The 18,492-nt window shown below is 63.8% G+C and overlaps 6 pseudogenes; all 6 read left to right on the forward strand.

Moving 5' to 3' along the window:
• Positions 1-34: 34 nt before the first annotated feature.
• Positions 35-153, forward strand: LOC142876192 (uncharacterized; annotated as a pseudogene).
• A 3,472-nt stretch (positions 154-3,625) lies between these two features.
• On the forward strand, positions 3,626-3,744 carry LOC142876193 (uncharacterized; annotated as a pseudogene).
• Positions 3,745-7,191: 3,447 nt separating this feature from the next.
• Positions 7,192-7,310, forward strand: LOC142876194 (uncharacterized; annotated as a pseudogene).
• Positions 7,311-10,782: 3,472 nt separating this feature from the next.
• On the forward strand, positions 10,783-10,901 carry LOC142876195 (uncharacterized; annotated as a pseudogene).
• A 3,472-nt stretch (positions 10,902-14,373) lies between these two features.
• Positions 14,374-14,492, forward strand: LOC142876197 (uncharacterized; annotated as a pseudogene).
• A 3,447-nt stretch (positions 14,493-17,939) lies between these two features.
• On the forward strand, positions 17,940-18,058 carry LOC142876198 (uncharacterized; annotated as a pseudogene).
• Positions 18,059-18,492: the final 434 nt, after the last annotated feature.

Here is an 18,492-nt window from a genome sequence, read left to right on the forward strand (position 1 = left end):
CTTCTTGAGCGGGGCAGGGGCGCCCTCCGCCGCCGTCTAGGGCCACACCACCCTGAACGCCCCCGATCTCGTCTGGTCTCGGAAGCTAAGCAGGGTCGGGCCCGGTCAGTACTTGGATGGGAGACTGCCTGGGAATACCGGGGGCCACAGGCTGCTTCTTTTTTTTTTTTTTTTTTTTTTTGCCTCTTGTTCTGTCCCCTTTCTGGGAGCGCGGCGGCGGCCCGGGGTGGGGGTGACCCCAACCCTCAGCGCCCGCCGCGCTGCCTGGCGCCTCAGCCCGCACCGTGGGGCCTCCTCTTGTCCCAAGCCGCGACACCGCCGCCACGCGGCAGCATGCGTGGCATCTGGACTGTCAGGTCTCAGACCAAAGGTCTGCTCTGTGGGAACAGACACGCTGGAGAAAACCTTGAGAGTCTGAGAGGGGAGGGAGTTCCAGAAGAAGGCCAGGATGTCATTTTGAGGGAGTATGTGACCAGAACTCGTCCCGTTGCTTTTGGGGGTTCTATGGGCTCCACGCAGGAATCTTTGGTGGTGGCACCTGATGTTGGGGGATCCGGAGTCACACCCAGACCTGCTCCACAGGCCTCCTTTTACTTTTCTCTTCGGATTCATGATTTTTAAAAAGTGTCTCTTACCTCTATGATTGCATTTTCTTTTCTCTCTCTTTTCAAGCAGATGATGGGAGTACAAGTATTCAGGTGACATGTGTTGCCCGTGCACCCCTCCCCCCTGTGTTCTCATTCATATACCTCTCATGTTGTTCCAGCGTATTGTGGGGGTACCAGTGTTAAGGTCGGGTACAGTTGCCCTCTCCAAGCCTCCCCCCTGGGGTCAGAGCTTCAAGTGCGCCCATCCCCCAGTCGGTGCGCACCCACCCCATTCCTAATGGATGTGGATGCCCATCGCCTCCCCCCACCCGCCCGACACCCACCCGATGAAGGTGATTCCTCTCCGTCCACTTAGGTGTCCATCCGTTCGTACCAATTTGCTGGTGAGCGCGCTCACGTGGTGCTCGTGTGTCCATTCTTGGGATACCTGGCTTACTGGAACGGGTTCCAGCTCTGGCCAGGAGAACACGAGAGGCGCCCTCTCACCGCTGCTCCTCACAGCCGAATGGCACTCCGTGGTGTCCACGCGCCACATTTTATTAATGCACTCCTGGATGGATGGGCACTCGGGTCGCTTCCACGTCTTTGCGATTGTGAATTGTGCCCTAACTGTCACTCTACCCCTTACCCAGCCCGTCTCCTCTGCCCCTGCCTGACGCACTCCTCCCCGGCCAGGCCCGTCACTGTCCTGGGCCCCCGCCTGACCGGCTCCTCCCCGCCCGGCCTGTCACCGTCCTCTGCCCCTGCCTGACATGCTCCTTCCCGCCCGGCCTCTCACCGTCCTCGGCCCCTGCCTGACCGGCTCCTCCGTCGCCTGGGCCTTCCAAGGGCTTGGTGTGGAGGCTGCTTCCAGGAAGCCCTCCAGAAACCCGGCAGCAGGGTGGCCGCAGCAGTCTCCAGCAGCCTTCCCTAAGTCGAGTGCGGGGGACGTGCCCTCGCTGTGCCGCGGGGGGCCCAGCCTGGTGTCTTCCCTGAGGCCCTGCGGCTGCCGGCTGGGGCTGCCGCTCCCCGCGAGGGGAGAGCCGCGGAGGTGGGGACCGCCTCCTGATGGGGACGTACGTACACGCAGCTCTCCACGTCGGATCCCGGGGCTCTCTGTCCTGCCCGAAGGCCCAGCGGGCCTGCGGGTCCTTAGAGTGGCAAAAACATCCGAAAGCTGAGACTGAGGGTCCGGTGGGTGTCTGCACTTTTGTGCTGGGCACCCCAGGGAGGCCCGGGGGCTGGCTGGACAACGTGGTCTGCTGGGCGGGGGGGGGGTTTGGAGGAGCAACTGATGCCCTTTGCACCTTGGGTAGCAAGAGTCTGAGGTGTCTCTGAGCCCTGTGCCATGTCCGGGGGGGGCGCGGGGGGGGGAGGAGGAGGAGGAGGAGGAGGTGGGAAGGGCCGGGGCCTGCAGTCCTGTTCCCGGGGTGGCACGGCAAGTGGCTTCTTCCACAGGCTGCTTGGCCTGGGCTCCCTGTACCTGGGCCTTTGGGGGACTGGCCCTGTGCTTGCCAACACTTCCTGCAGGGACCCAGAGCTGGGAGGTGGCATCTCTCAGCCCTGGGTCGGGCAGAGCCCCAGCGGGCCATGCCCACAACCTCTCTCAGCACCGGTCCCCCAGAAGGCTCCTTTGGGACCAGGATTCTCTTGCGGTGACTCTTTAAGGTCTGGCCCCTGGATGGAGGGGCACCAGGAGTAGAGGAGCAGGAAGGGGAAGGGGGTGGCCATGCGAGGGGACACTTTGAGGCCAAGTCCCAGCTTCAGCCTGATCCTCCTGGGAACCCCGCTCTGAGACAAGGAGCCGGGCTTCGCATTCCCACAGCAGCCAGTCGTGGGCTGAGGACACCTGGGGCCTTGGGAACTCCCTGGCTTCTCCTTGGTTTAACATCTAGAGCTGCTTGTGAATCGGGCCGCCACACACACCCGAGTGCAGGTGTCTTCCGCACAGACTGCGGGCCTCGCTCTTCTGAACGCCGCTAGCTCGCCACCCACCCACGGGTGAACCTGGTCAGGGTGCTTTCTCTCGGGGGCAGACTCTTTTCCGGGCGGGCTACCGGTGTCTCTGTTTGCTCGTTTCTTTCTTCCATTTCGGGAAAGGCTTCCTTGCTGGGTGTGGAAATCTCCTATGCCTTCCCTCGCCTATTCTGTCAGCTTTCAAATTCTCTTTCAGTTGCCACCCTCACAGATGGATTAGGAAACTCTTTCCGGTGCACTCATTAGTGAAATGACCTCAATGAAGCTGGAATCCAATATCAAATGGCCGATTTTTAGCGAGTCCACACGCCAGGGTGGTCGGGGTCCAATGCAGCCCCGGCCAGGCCCAGGCCCCTTGGACCGGGCCACAGGAGGACACAGAGGAGGGTCCCGGCCCCCACGAAGCGGTGCCGGCGGTTCTCCAGGGGCTTGGGCGTTTTCCAGAGGTAGGAGATGGAGGGGACTGATTTCTTCAGCGCCCCACAAACCACGCCACCCCACCCCACCCATGGGACACATCCCCAGAGAGAGACGCCCCATACACTGGCTCCCCTCCCCCTTGCGCTGTGCCCCAGCCCTGGCCCGGGGGAATAGGCGGCAGCCCACCCACAGGGCGAGGGGGGGCACAGCTGAAAGGGGTTGTGGGGGAGGGCGGCCCCTGGCTGGGGTCAAAGGGCGCGCGCGTGCGCAGTCAGCGTCAGCGGCGGCGACGCGCTGGGGGTGGGCAGCGGGTAGGTGAAGGAGGCCGGGCGAGGAGACGAGGGGGGCTGGGAGGGCTCCACCTTGGCGAGTCCAGCCGTGGAGGCGCATCTTGTGTGAGTGTGAGTGAGTGTGAGTGTGTGTGTGTGTGTATAGAGAGACAGCCCCCCGCCCCGCCCCGCCCATCACCCCCGTCCCTGGGAGCCCACGGGACCCGGCCGGCGAGCTCAACAGGCCCGGCCCGGCGCGGGGCCTGGGGCGGGAGGCGGCGGCGGCGGCGGCGGCGGCGGCGGCGGCGGCGGCGGGGGGAAAGCGCAGAGAGGCTCGGCTTCTTGAGCGGGGCAGGGGCGCCCTCCGCCGCCGTCTAGGGCCACACCACCCTGAACGCCCCCGATCTCGTCTGGTCTCGGAAGCTAAGCAGGGTCGGGCCCGGTCAGTACTTGGATGGGAGACTGCCTGGGAATACCGGGGGCCACAGGCTGCTTCTTTTTTTTTTTTTTTTTTTTTTTGCCTCTTGTTCTGTCCCCTTTCTGGGAGCGCGGCGGCGGCCCGGGGTGGGGGTGACCCCAACCCTCAGCGCCCGCCGCGCTGCCTGGCGCCTCAGCCCGCACCGTGGGGCCTCCTCTTGTCCCAAGCCGCGACACCGCCGCCACGCGGCAGCATGCGTGGCATCTGGACTGTCAGGTCTCAGACCAAAGGTCTGCTCTGTGGGAACAGACACGCTGGAGAAAACCTTGAGAGTCTGAGAGGGGAGGGAGTTCCAGAAGAAGGCCAGGATGTCATTTTGAGGGAGTATGTGACCAGAACTCGTCCCGTTGCTTTTGGGGGTTCTATGGGCTCCACGCAGGAATCTTTGGTGGTGGCACCTGATGTTGGGGGATCCGGAGTCACACCCAGACCTGCTCCACAGGCCTCCTTTTACTTTTCTCTTCGGATTCATGATTTTTAAAAAGTGTCTCTTACCTCTATGATTGCATTTTCTTTTCTCTCTCTTTTCAAGCAGATGATGGGAGTACAAGTATTCAGGTGACATGTGTTGCCCGTGCACCCCTCCCCCCTGTGTTCTCATTCATATACCTCTCATGTTGTTCCAGCGTATTGTGGGGGTACCAGTGTTAAGGTCGGGTACAGTTGCCCTCTCCAAGCCTCCCCCCTGGGGTCAGAGCTTCAAGTGCGCCCATCCCCCAGTCGGTGCGCACCCACCCCATTCCTAATGGATGTGGATGCCCATCGCCTCCCCCCACCCGCCCGACACCCACCCGATGAAGGTGATTCCTCTCCGTCCACTTAGGTGTCCATCCGTTCGTACCAATTTGCTGGTGAGCGCGCTCACGTGGTGCTCGTGTGTCCATTCTTGGGATACCTGGCTTACTGGAACGGGTTCCAGCTCTGGCCAGGAGAACACGAGAGGCGCCCTCTCACCGCTGCTCCTCACAGCCGAATGGCACTCCGTGGTGTCCACGCGCCACATTTTATTAATGCACTCCTGGATGGATGGGCACTCGGGTCGCTTCCACGTCTTTGCGATTGTGAATTGTGCCCTAACTGTCACTCTACCCCTTACCCAGCCCGTCTCCTCTGCCCCTGCCTGACGCACTCCTCCCCGGCCAGGCCCGTCACTGTCCTGGGCCCCCGCCTGACCGGCTCCTCCCTGCCCGGCCTGTCACCGTCCTCTGCCCCTGCCTGACATGCTCCTTCCCGCCCGGCCTCTCACCGTCCTCGGCCCCTGCCTGACCGGCTCCTCCGTCGCCTGGGCCTTCCAAGGGCTTGGTGTGGAGGCTGCTTCCAGGAAGCCCTCCAGAAACCCGGCAGCAGGGTGGCCGCAGCAGTCTCCAGCAGCCTTCCCTAAGTCGAGTGCGGGGGACGTGCCCCCGCTGTGCCGCGGGGGGCCCAGCCTGGTGTCTTCCCTGATGCCCTGCGGCTGCGGGCTGGGGCTGCCGCTCCCCGCGAGGGGAGAGCCGCGGAGGTGGGGACCGCCTCCTGATGGGGACGTACGTACACGCAGCTCTCCACGTCGGATCCCGGGGCTCTCTGTCCTGCCCGAAGGCCCAGCGGGCCTGCGGGTCCTTAGAGTGGCAAAAACATCCGAAAGCTGAGACTGAGGGTCCGGTGGGTGTCTGCACTTTTGTGCTGGGCACCCCAGGGAGGCCCGGGGGCTGGCTGGACAACGTGGTCTGCTGGGCGGGGGGGGTTGGAGGAGCAACTGATGCCCTTCGCACCTTGGGTAGCAAGAGTCTGAGGTGTCTCTGAGCCCTGTGCCATGTCCGGGGGCGGGGCGCGGGGGGGGGAGGAGGAGGAGGAGGAGGAGGTGGGAAGGGCCGGGGCCTGCAGTCCTGTTCCCGGGGTGGCACGGCAAGTGGCTTCTTCCACAGGCTGCTTGGCCTGGGCTCCCTGCACCTGGGCCTTTGGGGGACTGGCCCTGTGCTTGCCAACACTTCCTGCAGGGACCCAGAGCTGGGAGGTGGCATCTCTCAGCCCTGGGTCGGGCAGAGCCCCAGCGGGCCATGCCCACAACCTCTCTCAGCACCGGTCCCCCAGAAGGCTCCTTTGGGACCAGGATTCTCTTGCGGTGACTCTTTAAGGTCTGGCCCCTGGATGGAGGGGCACCAGGAGTAGAGGAGCAGGAAGGGGAAGGGGGTGGCCATGCGAGGGGACACTTTGAGGCCAAGTCCCAGCTTCAGCCTGATCCTCCTGGGAACCCCGCTCTGAGACAAGGAGCCGGGCTTCGCATTCCCACAGCAGCCAGTCGTGGGCTGAGGACACCTGGGGCCTTGGGAACTCCCTGGCTTCTCCTTGGTTTAACATCTAGAGCTGCTTGTGAATCGGGCCGCCACACACACCCGAGCGCAGGTGTCTTCCGCACAGACTGCGGGCCTCGCTCTTCTGAACGCCGCTAGCTCGCCACCCACCCACGGGTGAACCTGGTCAGGGTGCTTTCTCTCGGGGGCAGACTCTTTTCCGGGCGGGCTACCGGTGTCTCTGTTTGCTCGTTTCTTTCTTCCATTTCGGGAAAGGCTTCCTTGCTGGGTGTGGAAATCTCCTATGCCTTCCCTCGCCTATTCTGTCAGCTTTCAAATTCTCTTTCAGTTGCCACCCTCACAGATGGATTAGGAAACTCTTTCCGGTGCACTCATTAGTGAAATGACCTCAATGAAGCTGGAATCCAATATCTAATGGCCGATTTTTAGCGAGTCCACACGCCAGGGTGGTCGGGGTCCAATGCAGCCCCGGCCAGGCCCAGGCCCCTTGGACCGGGCCACAGGAGGACACAGAGGAGGGTCCCGGCCCCCACGAAGCGGTGCCGGCGGTTCTCCACGGGCTTGGGCGTTTTCCAGAGGTAGGAGATGGAGGGGACTGATTTCTTCAGCGCCCCACAAACCACGCCACCCCACCCCACCCATGGGACACATCCCCAGAGAGAGACGCCCCATACACTGGCTCCCCTCCCCCTTGCGCTGTGCCCCAGCCCTGGCCCGGGGGAATAGGCGGCAGCCCACCCACAGGGCGAGGGGGGGCACAGCTGAAAGGGGTTGTGGGGGAGGGCGGCCCCTGGCTGGGGTCAAAGGGCGCGCGCGTGCGCAGTCAGCGTCAGCGGCGGCGACGCGCTGGGGGTGGGCAGCGGGTAGGTGAAGGAGGCCAGGCGAGGAGACAAGGGGGGCTGGGAGGGCTCCACCTTGGCGAGTCCAGCCGTGGAGGCGCATCTTGTGTGAGTGTGAGTGAGTGTGAGTGTGTGTGTGTGTGTATAGAGAGACAGCCCCCCGCCCCGCCCCGCCCATCACCCCCGTCCCTGGGAGCCCACGGGACCCGGCCGGCGAACTCAACAGGCCCGGCCTGGCGCGGGGCCTGGGGCGGGAGGCGGCGGCGGCGGCGGCGGGAAAGCGCAGAGAGGCTCGGCTTCTTGAGCGGGGCAGGGGCGCCCTCCGCCGCCGTCTAGGGCCACACCACCCTGAACGCCCCCGATCTCGTCTGGTCTCGGAAGCTAAGCAGGGTCGGGCCCGGTCAGTACTTGGATGGGAGACTGCCTGGGAATACCGGGGGCCACAGGCTGCTTCTTTTTTTTTTTTTTTTTTTTTTGCCTCTTGTTCTGTCCCCTTTCTGGGAGCGCGGCGGCGGCCCGGGGTGGGGGTGACCCCAACCCTCAGCGCCCGCCGCGCTGCCTGGCGCCTCAGCCCGCACCGTGGGGCCTCCTCTTGTCCCAAGCCGCGACACCGCCGCCACGCGGCAGCATGCGTGGCATCTGGACTGTCAGGTCTCAGACCAAAGGTCTGCTCTGTGGGAACAGACACGCTGGAGAAAACCTTGAGAGTCTGAGAGGGGAGGGAGTTCCAGAAGAAGGCCAGGATGTCATTTTGAGGGAGTATGTGACCAGAACTCGTCCCGTTGCTTTTGGGGGTTCTATGGGCTCCACGCAGGAATCTTTGGTGGTGGCACCTGATGTTGGGGGATCCGGAGTCACACCCAGACCTGCTCCACAGGCCTCCTTTTACTTTTCTCTTCGGATTCATGATTTTTAAAAAGTGTCTCTTACCTCTATGATTGCATTTTCTTTTCTCTCTCTTTTCAAGCAGATGATGGGAGTACAAGTATTCAGGTGACATGTGTTGCCCGTGCACCCCTCCCCCCTGTGTTCTCATTCATATACCTCTCATGTTGTTCCAGCGTATTGTGGGGGTACCAGTGTTAAGGTCGGGTACAGTTGCCCTCTCCAAGCCTCCCCCCTGGGGTCAGAGCTTCAAGTGCGCCCATCCCCCAGTCGGTGCGCACCCACCCCATTCCTAATGGATGTGGATGCCCATCGCCTCCCCCCACCCGCCCGACACCCACCCGATGAAGGTGATTCCTCTCCGTCCACTTAGGTGTCCATCCGTTCGTACCAATTTGCTGGTGAGCGCGCTCACGTGGTGCTCGTGTGTCCATTCTTGGGATACCTGGCTTACTGGAACGGGTTCCAGCTCTGGCCAGGAGAACACGAGAGGCGCCCTCTCACCGCTGCTCCTCACAGCCGAATGGCACTCCGTGGTGTCAACGCGCCACATTTTATTAATGCACTCCTGGATGGATGGGCACTCGGGTCGCTTCCACGTCTTTGCGATTGTGAATTGTGCCCTAACTGTCACTCTACCCCTTACCCAGCCCGTCTCCTCTGCCCCTGCCTGACGCACTCCTCCCCGGCCAGGCCCGTCACTGTCCTGGGCCCCCGCCTGACCGGCTCCTCCCCGCCCGGCCTGTCACCGTCCTCTGCCCCTGCCTGACATGCTCCTTCCCGCCCGGCCTCTCACCGTCCTCGGCCCCTGCCTGACCGGCTCCTCCGTCGCCTGGGCCTTCCAAGGGCTTGGTGTGGAGGCTGCTTCCAGGAAGCCCTCCAGAAACCCGGCAGCAGGGTGGCCGCAGCAGTCTCCAGCAGCCTTCCCTAAGTCGAGTGCGGGGGACGTGCCCCCGCTGTGCCGCGGGGGGCCCAGCCTGGTGTCTTCCCTGATGCCCTGCGGCTGCCGGCTGGGGCTGCCGCTCCCCGCGAGGGGAGAGCCGCGGAGGTGGGGACCGCCTCCTGATGGGGACGTACGTACACGCAGCTCTCCACGTCGGATCCCGGGGCTCTCTGTCCTGCCCGAAGGCCCAGCGGGCCTGCGGGTCCTTAGAGTGGCAAAAACATCCGAAAGCTGAGACTGAGGGTCCGGTGGGTGTCTGCACTTTTGTGCTGGGCACCCCAGGGAGGCCCGGGGGCTGGCTGGACAACGTGGTCTGCTGGGCGGGGGGGGGGTTGGAGGAGCAACTGATGCCCTTCGCACCTTGGGTAGCAAGAGTCTGAGGTGTCTCTGAGCCCTGTGCCATGTCCGGGGGGGGGCGCGGGGGGGGGGAGGAGGAGGAGGAGGAGGAGGTGGGAAGGGCCGGGGCCTGCAGTCCTGTTCCCGGGGTGGCACGGCAAGTGGCTTCTTCCACAGGCTGCTTGGCCTGGGCTCCCTGCACCTGGGCCTTTGGGGGACTGGCCCTGTGCTTGCCAACACTTCCTGCAGGGACCCAGAGCTGGGAGGTGGCATCTCTCAGCCCTGGGTCGGGCAGAGCCCCAGCGGGCCATGCCCACAACCTCTCTCAGCACCGGTCCCCCAGAAGGCTCCTTTGGGACCAGGATTCTCTTGCGGTGACTCTTTAAGGTCTGGCCCCTGGATGGAGGGGCACCAGGAGTAGAGGAGCAGGAAGGGGAAGGGGGTGGCCATGCGAGGGGACACTTTGAAGCCAAGTCCCAGCTTCAGCCTGATCCTCCTGGGAACCCCGCTCTGAGACAAGGAGCCGGGCTTCGCATTCCCACAGCAGCCAGTCGTGGGCTGAGGACACCTGGGGCCTTGGGAACTCCCTGGCTTCTCCTTGGTTTAACATCTAGAGCTGCTTGTGAATCGGGCCGCCACACACACCCGAGTGCAGGTGTCTTCCGCACAGACTGCGGGCCTCGCTCTTCTGAACGCCGCTAGCTCGCCACCCACCCACGGGTGAACCTGGTCAGGGTGCTTTCTCTCGGGGGCAGACTCTTTTCCGGGCGGGCTACCGGTGTCTCTGTTTGCTCGTTTCTTTCTTCCATTTCGGGAAAGGCTTCCTTGCTGGGTGTGGAAATCTCCTATGCCTTCCCTCGCCTATTCTGTCAGCTTTCAAATTCTCTTTCAGTTGCCACCCTCACAGATGGATTAGGAAACTCTTTCCGGTGCACTCATTAGTGAAATGACCTCAATGAAGCTGGAATCCAATATCAAATGGCCGATTTTTAGCGAGTCCACACGCCAGGGTGGTCGGGGTCCAATGCAGCCCCGGCCAGGCCCAGGCCCCTTGGACCGGGCCACAGGAGGACACAGAGGAGGGTCCCGGCCCCCACGAAGCGGTGCCGGCGGTTCTCCAGGGGCTTGGGCGTTTTCCAGAGGTAGGAGATGGAGGGGACTGATTTCTTCAGCGCCCCACAAACCACGCCACCCCACCCCACCCATGGGACACATCCCCAGAGAGAGACGCCCCATACACTGGCTCCCCTCCCCCTTGCGCTGTGCCCCAGCCCTGGCCCGGGGGAATAGGCGGCAGCCCACCCACAGGGCGAGGGGGGGCACAGCTGAAAGGGGTTGTGGGGGAGGGCGGCCCCTGGCTGGGGTCAAAGGGCGCGCGCGTGCGCAGTCAGCGTCAGCGGCGGCGACGCGCTGGGGGTGGGCAGCGGGTAGGTGAAGGAGGCCGGGCGAGGAGACGAGGGGGGCTGGGAGGGCTCCACCTTGGCGAGTCCAGCCGTGGAGGCGCATCTTGTGTGAGTGTGAGTGAGTGTGAGTGTGTGTGTGTGTGTATAGAGAGACAGCCCCCCGCCCCGCCCCGCCCATCACCCCCGTCCCTGGGAGCCCACGGGACCCGGCCGGCGAGCTCAACAGGCCCGGCCCGGCGCGGGGCCTGGGGCGGGAGGCGGCGGCGGCGGCGGCGGCGGCGGCGGCGGCGGCGGCGGGGGGAAAGCGCAGAGAGGCTCGGCTTCTTGAGCGGGGCAGGGGCGCCCTCCGCCGCCGTCTAGGGCCACACCACCCTGAACGCCCCCGATCTCGTCTGGTCTCGGAAGCTAAGCAGGGTCGGGCCCGGTCAGTACTTGGATGGGAGACTGCCTGGGAATACCGGGGGCCACAGGCTGCTTCTTTTTTTTTTTTTTTTTTTTTTTGCCTCTTGTTCTGTCCCCTTTCTGGGAGCGCGGCGGCGGCCCGGGGTGGGGGTGACCCCAACCCTCAGCGCCCGCCGCGCTGCCTGGCGCCTCAGCCCGCACCGTGGGGCCTCCTCTTGTCCCAAGCCGCGACACCGCCGCCACGCGGCAGCATGCGTGGCATCTGGACTGTCAGGTCTCAGACCAAAGGTCTGCTCTGTGGGAACAGACACGCTGGAGAAAACCTTGAGAGTCTGAGAGGGGAGGGAGTTCCAGAAGAAGGCCAGGATGTCATTTTGAGGGAGTATGTGACCAGAACTCGTCCCGTTGCTTTTGGGGGTTCTATGGGCTCCACGCAGGAATCTTTGGTGGTGGCACCTGATGTTGGGGGATCCGGAGTCACACCCAGACCTGCTCCACAGGCCTCCTTTTACTTTTCTCTTCGGATTCATGATTTTTAAAAAGTGTCTCTTACCTCTATGATTGCATTTTCTTTTCTCTCTCTTTTCAAGCAGATGATGGGAGTACAAGTATTCAGGTGACATGTGTTGCCCGTGCACCCCTCCCCCCTGTGTTCTCATTCATATACCTCTCATGTTGTTCCAGCGTATTGTGGGGGTACCAGTGTTAAGGTCGGGTACAGTTGCCCTCTCCAAGCCTCCCCCCTGGGGTCAGAGCTTCAAGTGCGCCCATCCCCCAGTCGGTGCGCACCCACCCCATTCCTAATGGATGTGGATGCCCATCGCCTCCCCCCACCCGCCCGACACCCACCCGATGAAGGTGATTCCTCTCCGTCCACTTAGGTGTCCATCCGTTCGTACCAATTTGCTGGTGTGCGCGCTCACGTGGTGCTCGTGTGTCCATTCTTGGGATACCTGGCTTACTGGAACGGGTTCCAGCTCTGGCCAGGAGAACACGAGAGGCGCCCTCTCACCGCTGCTCCTCACAGCCGAATGGCACTCCGTGGTGTCCACGCGCCACATTTTATTAATGCACTCCTGGATGGATGGGCACTCGGGTCGCTTCCACGTCTTTGCGATTGTGAATTGTGCCCTAACTGTCACTCTACCCCTTACCCAGCCCGTCTCCTCTGCCCCTGCCTGACGCACTCCTCCCCGGCCAGGCCCGTCACTGTCCTGGGCCCCCGCCTGACCGGCTCCTCCCCGCCCGGCCTGTCACCGTCCTCTGCCCCTGCCTGACATGCTCCTTCCCGCCCGGCCTCTCACCGTCCTCGGCCCCTGCCTGACCGGCTCCTCCGTCGCCTGGGCCTTCCAAGGGCTTGGTGTGGAGGCTGCTTCCAGGAAGCCCTCCAGAAACCCGGCAGCAGGGTGGCCGCAGCAGTCTCCAGCAGCCTTCCCTAAGTCGAGTGCGGGGGACGTGCCCTCGCTGTGCCGCGGGGGGCCCAGCCTGGTGTCTTCCCTGAGGCCCTGCGGCTGCCGGCTGGGGCTGCCGCTCCCCGCGAGGGGAGAGCCGCGGAGGTGGGGACCGCCTCCTGATGGGGACGTACGTACACGCAGCTCTCCACGTCGGATCCCGGGGCTCTCTGTCCTGCCCGAAGGCCCAGCGGGCCTGCGGGTCCTTAGAGTGGCAAAAACATCCGAAAGCTGAGACTGAGGGTCCGGTGGGTGTCTGCACTTTTGTGCTGGGCACCCCAGGGAGGCCCGGGGGCTGGCTGGACAACGTGGTCTGCTGGGCGGGGGGGGGGTTTGGAGGAGCAACTGATGCCCTTTGCACCTTGGGTAGCAAGAGTCTGAGGTGTCTCTGAGCCCTGTGCCATGTCCGGGGGGGGCGCGGGGGGGGGAGGAGGAGGAGGAGGAGGAGGTGGGAAGGGCCGGGGCCTGCAGTCCTGTTCCCGGGGTGGCACGGCAAGTGGCTTCTTCCACAGGCTGCTTGGCCTGGGCTCCCTGTACCTGGGCCTTTGGGGGACTGGCCCTGTGCTTGCCAACACTTCCTGCAGGGACCCAGAGCTGGGAGGTGGCATCTCTCAGCCCTGGGTCGGGCAGAGCCCCAGCGGGCCATGCCCACAACCTCTCTCAGCACCGGTCCCCCAGAAGGCTCCTTTGGGACCAGGATTCTCTTGCGGTGACTCTTTAAGGTCTGGCCCCTGGATGGAGGGGCACCAGGAGTAGAGGAGCAGGAAGGGGAAGGGGGTGGCCATGCGAGGGGACACTTTGAGGCCAAGTCCCAGCTTCAGCCTGATCCTCCTGGGAACCCCGCTCTGAGACAAGGAGCCGGGCTTCGCATTCCCACAGCAGCCAGTCGTGGGCTGAGGACACCTGGGGCCTTGGGAACTCCCTGGCTTCTCCTTGGTTTAACATCTAGAGCTGCTTGTGAATCGGGCCGCCACACACACCCGAGTGCAGGTGTCTTCCGCACAGACTGCGGGCCTCGCTCTTCTGAACGCCGCTAGCTCGCCACCCACCCACGGGTGAACCTGGTCAGGGTGCTTTCTCTCGGGGGCAGACTCTTTTCCGGGCGGGCTACCGGTGTCTCTGTTTGCTCGTTTCTTTCTTCCATTTCGGGAAAGGCTTCCTTGCTGGGTGTGGAAATCTCCTATGCCTTCCCTCGCCTATTCTGTCAGCTTTCAAATTCTCTTTCAGTTGCCACCCTCACAGATGGATTAGGAAACTCTTTCCGGTGCACTCATTAGTGAAATGACCTCAATGAAGCTGGAATCCAATATCAAATGGCCGATTTTTAGCGAGTCCACACGCCAGGGTGGTCGGGGTCCAATGCAGCCCCGGCCAGGCCCAGGCCCCTTGGACCGGGCCACAGGAGGACACAGAGGAGGGTCCCGGCCCCCACGAAGCGGTGCCGGCGGTTCTCCAGGGGCTTGGGCGTTTTCCAGAGGTAGGAGATGGAGGGGACTGATTTCTTCAGCGCCCCACAAACCACGCCACCCCACCCCACCCATGGGACACATCCCCAGAGAGAGACGCCCCATACACTGGCTCCCCTCCCCCTTGCGCTGTGCCCCAGCCCTGGCCCGGGGGAATAGGCGGCAGCCCACCCACAGGGCGAGGGGGGGCACAGCTGAAAGGGGTTGTGGGGGAGGGCGGCCCCTGGCTGGGGTCAAAGGGCGCGCGCGTGCGCAGTCAGCGTCAGCGGCGGCGACGCGCTGGGGGTGGGCAGCGGGTAGGTGAAGGAGGCCGGGCGAGGAGACGAGGGGGGCTGGGAGGGCTCCACCTTGGCGAGTCCAGCCGTGGAGGCGCATCTTGTGTGAGTGTGAGTGAGTGTGAGTGTGTGTGTGTGTGTATAGAGAGACAGCCCCCCGCCCCGCCCCGCCCATCACCCCCGTCCCTGGGAGCCCACGGGACCCGGCCGGCGAGCTCAACAGGCCCGGCCCGGCGCGGGGCCTGGGGCGGGAGGCGGCGGCGGCGGCGGCGGCGGCGGCGGCGGCGGCGGCGGGGGGAAAGCGCAGAGAGGCTCGGCTTCTTGAGCGGGGCAGGGGCGCCCTCCGCCGCCGTCTAGGGCCACACCACCCTGAACGCCCCCGATCTCGTCTGGTCTCGGAAGCTAAGCAGGGTCGGGCCCGGTCAGTACTTGGATGGGAGACTGCCTGGGAATACCGGGGGCCACAGGCTGCTTCTTTTTTTTTTTTTTTTTTTTTTTGCCTCTTGTTCTGTCCCCTTTCTGGGAGCGCGGCGGCGGCCCGGGGTGGGGGTGACCCCAACCCTCAGCGCCCGCCGCGCTGCCTGGCGCCTCAGCCCGCACCGTGGGGCCTCCTCTTGTCCCAAGCCGCGACACCGCCGCCACGCGGCAGCATGCGTGGCATCTGGACTGTCAGGTCTCAGACCAAAGGTCTGCTCTGTGGGAACAGACACGCTGGAGAAAACCTTGAGAGTCTGAGAGGGGAGGGAGTTCCAGAAGAAGGCCAGGATGTCATTTTGAGGGAGTATGTGACCAGAACTCGTCCCGTTGCTTTTGGGGGTTCTATGGGCTCCACGCAGGAATCTTTGGTGGTGGCACCTGATGTTGGGGGATCCGGAGTCACACCCAGACCTGCTCCACAGGCCTCCTTTTACTTTTCTCTTCGGATTCATGATTTTTAAAAAGTGTCTCTTACCTCTATGATTGCATTTTCTTTTCTCTCTCTTTTCAAGCAGATGATGGGAGTACAAGTATTCAGGTGACATGTGTTGCCCGTGCACCCCTCCCCCCTGTGTTCTCATTCATATACCTCTCATGTTGTTCCAGCGTATTGTGGGGGTACCAGTGTTAAGGTCGGGTACAGTTGCCCTCTCCAAGCCTCCCCCCTGGGGTCAGAGCTTCAAGTGCGCCCATCCCCCAGTCGGTGCGCACCCACCCCATTCCTAATGGATGTGGATGCCCATCGCCTCCCCCCACCCGCCCGACACCCACCCGATGAAGGTGATTCCTCTCCGTCCACTTAGGTGTCCATCCGTTCGTACCAATTTGCTGGTGAGCGCGCTCACGTGGTGCTCGTGTGTCCATTCTTGGGATACCTGGCTTACTGGAACGGGTTCCAGCTCTGGCCAGGAGAACACGAGAGGCGCCCTCTCACCGCTGCTCCTCACAGCCGAATGGCACTCCGTGGTGTCCACGCGCCACATTTTATTAATGCACTCCTGGATGGATGGGCACTCGGGTCGCTTCCACGTCTTTGCGATTGTGAATTGTGCCCTAACTGTCACTCTACCCCTTACCCAGCCCGTCTCCTCTGCCCCTGCCTGACGCACTCCTCCCCGGCCAGGCCCGTCACTGTCCTGGGCCCCCGCCTGACCGGCTCCTCCCCGCCCGGCCTGTCACCGTCCTCTGCCCCTGCCTGACATGCTCCTTCCCGCCCGGCCTCTCACCGTCCTCGGCCCCTGCCTGACCGGCTCCTCCGTCGCCTGGGCCTTCCAAGGGCTTGGTGTGGAGGCTGCTTCCAGGAAGCCCTCCAGAAACCCGGCAGCAGGGTGGCCGCAGCAGTCTCCAGCAGCCTTCCCTAAGTCGAGTGCGGGGGACGTGCCCCCGCTGTGCCGCGGGGGGCCCAGCCTGGTGTCTTCCCTGATGCCCTGCGGCTGCGGGCTGGGGCTGCCGCTCCCCGCGAGGGGAGAGCCGCGGAGGTGGGGACCGCCTCCTGATGGGGACGTACGTACACGCAGCTCTCCACGTCGGATCCCGGGGCTCTCTGTCCTGCCCGAAGGCCCAGCGGGCCTGCGGGTCCTTAGAGTGGCAAAAACATCCGAAAGCTGAGACTGAGGGTCCGGTGGGTGTCTGCACTTTTGTGCTGGGCACCCCAGGGAGGCCCGGGGGCTGGCTGGACAACGTGGTCTGCTGGGCGGGGGGGGTTGGAGGAGCAACTGATGCCCTTCGCACCTTGGGTAGCAAGAGTCTGAGGTGTCTCTGAGCCCTGTGCCATGTCCGGGGGCGGGGCGCGGGGGGGGGAGGAGGAGGAGGAGGAGGAGGTGGGAAGGGCCGGGGCCTGCAGTCCTGTTCCCGGGGTGGCACGGCAAGTGGCTTCTTCCACAGGCTGCTTGGCCTGGGCTCCCTGCACCTGGGCCTTTGGGGGACTGGCCCTGTGCTTGCCAACACTTCCTGCAGGGACCCAGAGCTGGGAGGTGGCATCTCTCAGCCCTGGGTCGGGCAGAGCCCCAGCGGGCCATGCCCACAACCTCTCTCAGCACCGGTCCCCCAGAAGGCTCCTTTGGGACCAGGATTCTCTTGCGGTGACTCTTTAAGGTCTGGCCCCTGGATGGAGGGGCACCAGGAGTAGAGGAGCAGGAAGGGGAAGGGGGTGGCCATGCGAGGGGACACTTTGAGGCCAAGTCCCAGCTTCAGCCTGATCCTCCTGGGAACCCCGCTCTGAGACAAGGAGCCGGGCTTCGCATTCCCACAGCAGCCAGTCGTGGGCTGAGGACACCTGGGGCCTTGGGAACTCCCTGGCTTCTCCTTGGTTTAACATCTAGAGCTGCTTGTGAATCGGGCCGCCACACACACCCGAGCGCAGGTGTCTTCCGCACAGACTGCGGGCCTCGCTCTTCTGAACGCCGCTAGCTCGCCACCCACCCACGGGTGAACCTGGTCAGGGTGCTTTCTCTCGGGGGCAGACTCTTTTCCGGGCGGGCTACCGGTGTCTCTGTTTGCTCGTTTCTTTCTTCCATTTCGGGAAAGGCTTCCTTGCTGGGTGTGGAAATCTCCTATGCCTTCCCTCGCCTATTCTGTCAGCTTTCAAATTCTCTTTCAGTTGCCACCCTCACAGATGGATTAGGAAACTCTTTCCGGTGCACTCATTAGTGAAATGACCTCAATGAAGCTGGAATCCAATATCTAATGGCCGATTTTTAGCGAGTCCACACGCCAGGGTGGTCGGGGTCCAATGCAGCCCCGGCCAGGCCCAGGCCCCTTGGACCGGGCCACAGGAGGACACAGAGGAGGGTCCCGGCCCCCACGAAGCGGTGCCGGCGGTTCTCCACGGGCTTGGGCGTTTTCCAGAGGTAGGAGATGGAGGGGACTGATTTCTTCAGCGCCCCACAAACCACGCCACCCCACCCCACCCATGGGACACATCCCCAGAGAGAGACGCCCCATACACTGGCTCCCCTCCCCCTTGCGCTGTGCCCCAGCCCTGGCCCGGGGGAATAGGCGGCAGCCCACCCACAGGGCGAGGGGGGGCACAGCTGAAAGGGGTTGTGGGGGAGGGCGGCCCCTGGCTGGGGTCAAAGGGCGCGCGCGTGCGCAGTCAGCGTCAGCGGCGGCGACGCGCTGGGGGTGGGCAGCGGGTAGGTGAAGGAGGCCAGGCGAGGAGACAAGGGGGGCTGGGAGGGCTCCACCTTGGCGAGTCCAGCCGTGGAGGCGCATCTTGTGTGAGTGTGAGTGAGTGTGAGTGTGTGTGTGTGTGTATAGAGAGACAGCCCCCCGCCCCGCCCCGCCCATCACCCCCGTCCCTGGGAGCCCACGGGACCCGGCCGGCGAACTCAACAGGCCCGGCCTGGCGCGGGGCCTGGGGCGGGAGGCGGCGGCGGCGGCGGCGGGAAAGCGCAGAGAGGCTCGGCTTCTTGAGCGGGGCAGGGGCGCCCTCCGCCGCCGTCTAGGGCCACACCACCCTGAACGCCCCCGATCTCGTCTGGTCTCGGAAGCTAAGCAGGGTCGGGCCCGGTCAGTACTTGGATGGGAGACTGCCTGGGAATACCGGGGGCCACAGGCTGCTTCTTTTTTTTTTTTTTTTTTTTTTTGCCTCTTGTTCTGTCCCCTTTCTGGGAGCGCGGCGGCGGCCCGGGGTGGGGGTGACCCCAACCCTCAGCGCCCGCCGCGCTGCCTGGCGCCTCAGCCCGCACCGTGGGGCCTCCTCTTGTCCCAAGCCGCGACACCGCCGCCACGCGGCAGCATGCGTGGCATCTGGACTGTCAGGTCTCAGACCAAAGGTCTGCTCTGTGGGAACAGACACGCTGGAGAAAACCTTGAGAGTCTGAGAGGGGAGGGAGTTCCAGAAGAAGGCCAGGATGTCATTTTGAGGGAGTATGTGACCAGAACTCGTCCCGTTGCTTTTGGGGGTTCTATGGGCTCCACGCAGGAATCTTTGGTGGTGGCACCTGATGTTGGGGGATCCGGAGTCACACCCAGACCTGCTCCACAGGCCTC

Source organism: Microcebus murinus, chromosome 14 (genome assembly GCF_040939455.1).
Source record: "Microcebus murinus isolate Inina chromosome 14, M.murinus_Inina_mat1.0, whole genome shotgun sequence".
Classification (NCBI taxonomy): domain Eukaryota; kingdom Metazoa; phylum Chordata; class Mammalia; order Primates; family Cheirogaleidae; genus Microcebus; species Microcebus murinus.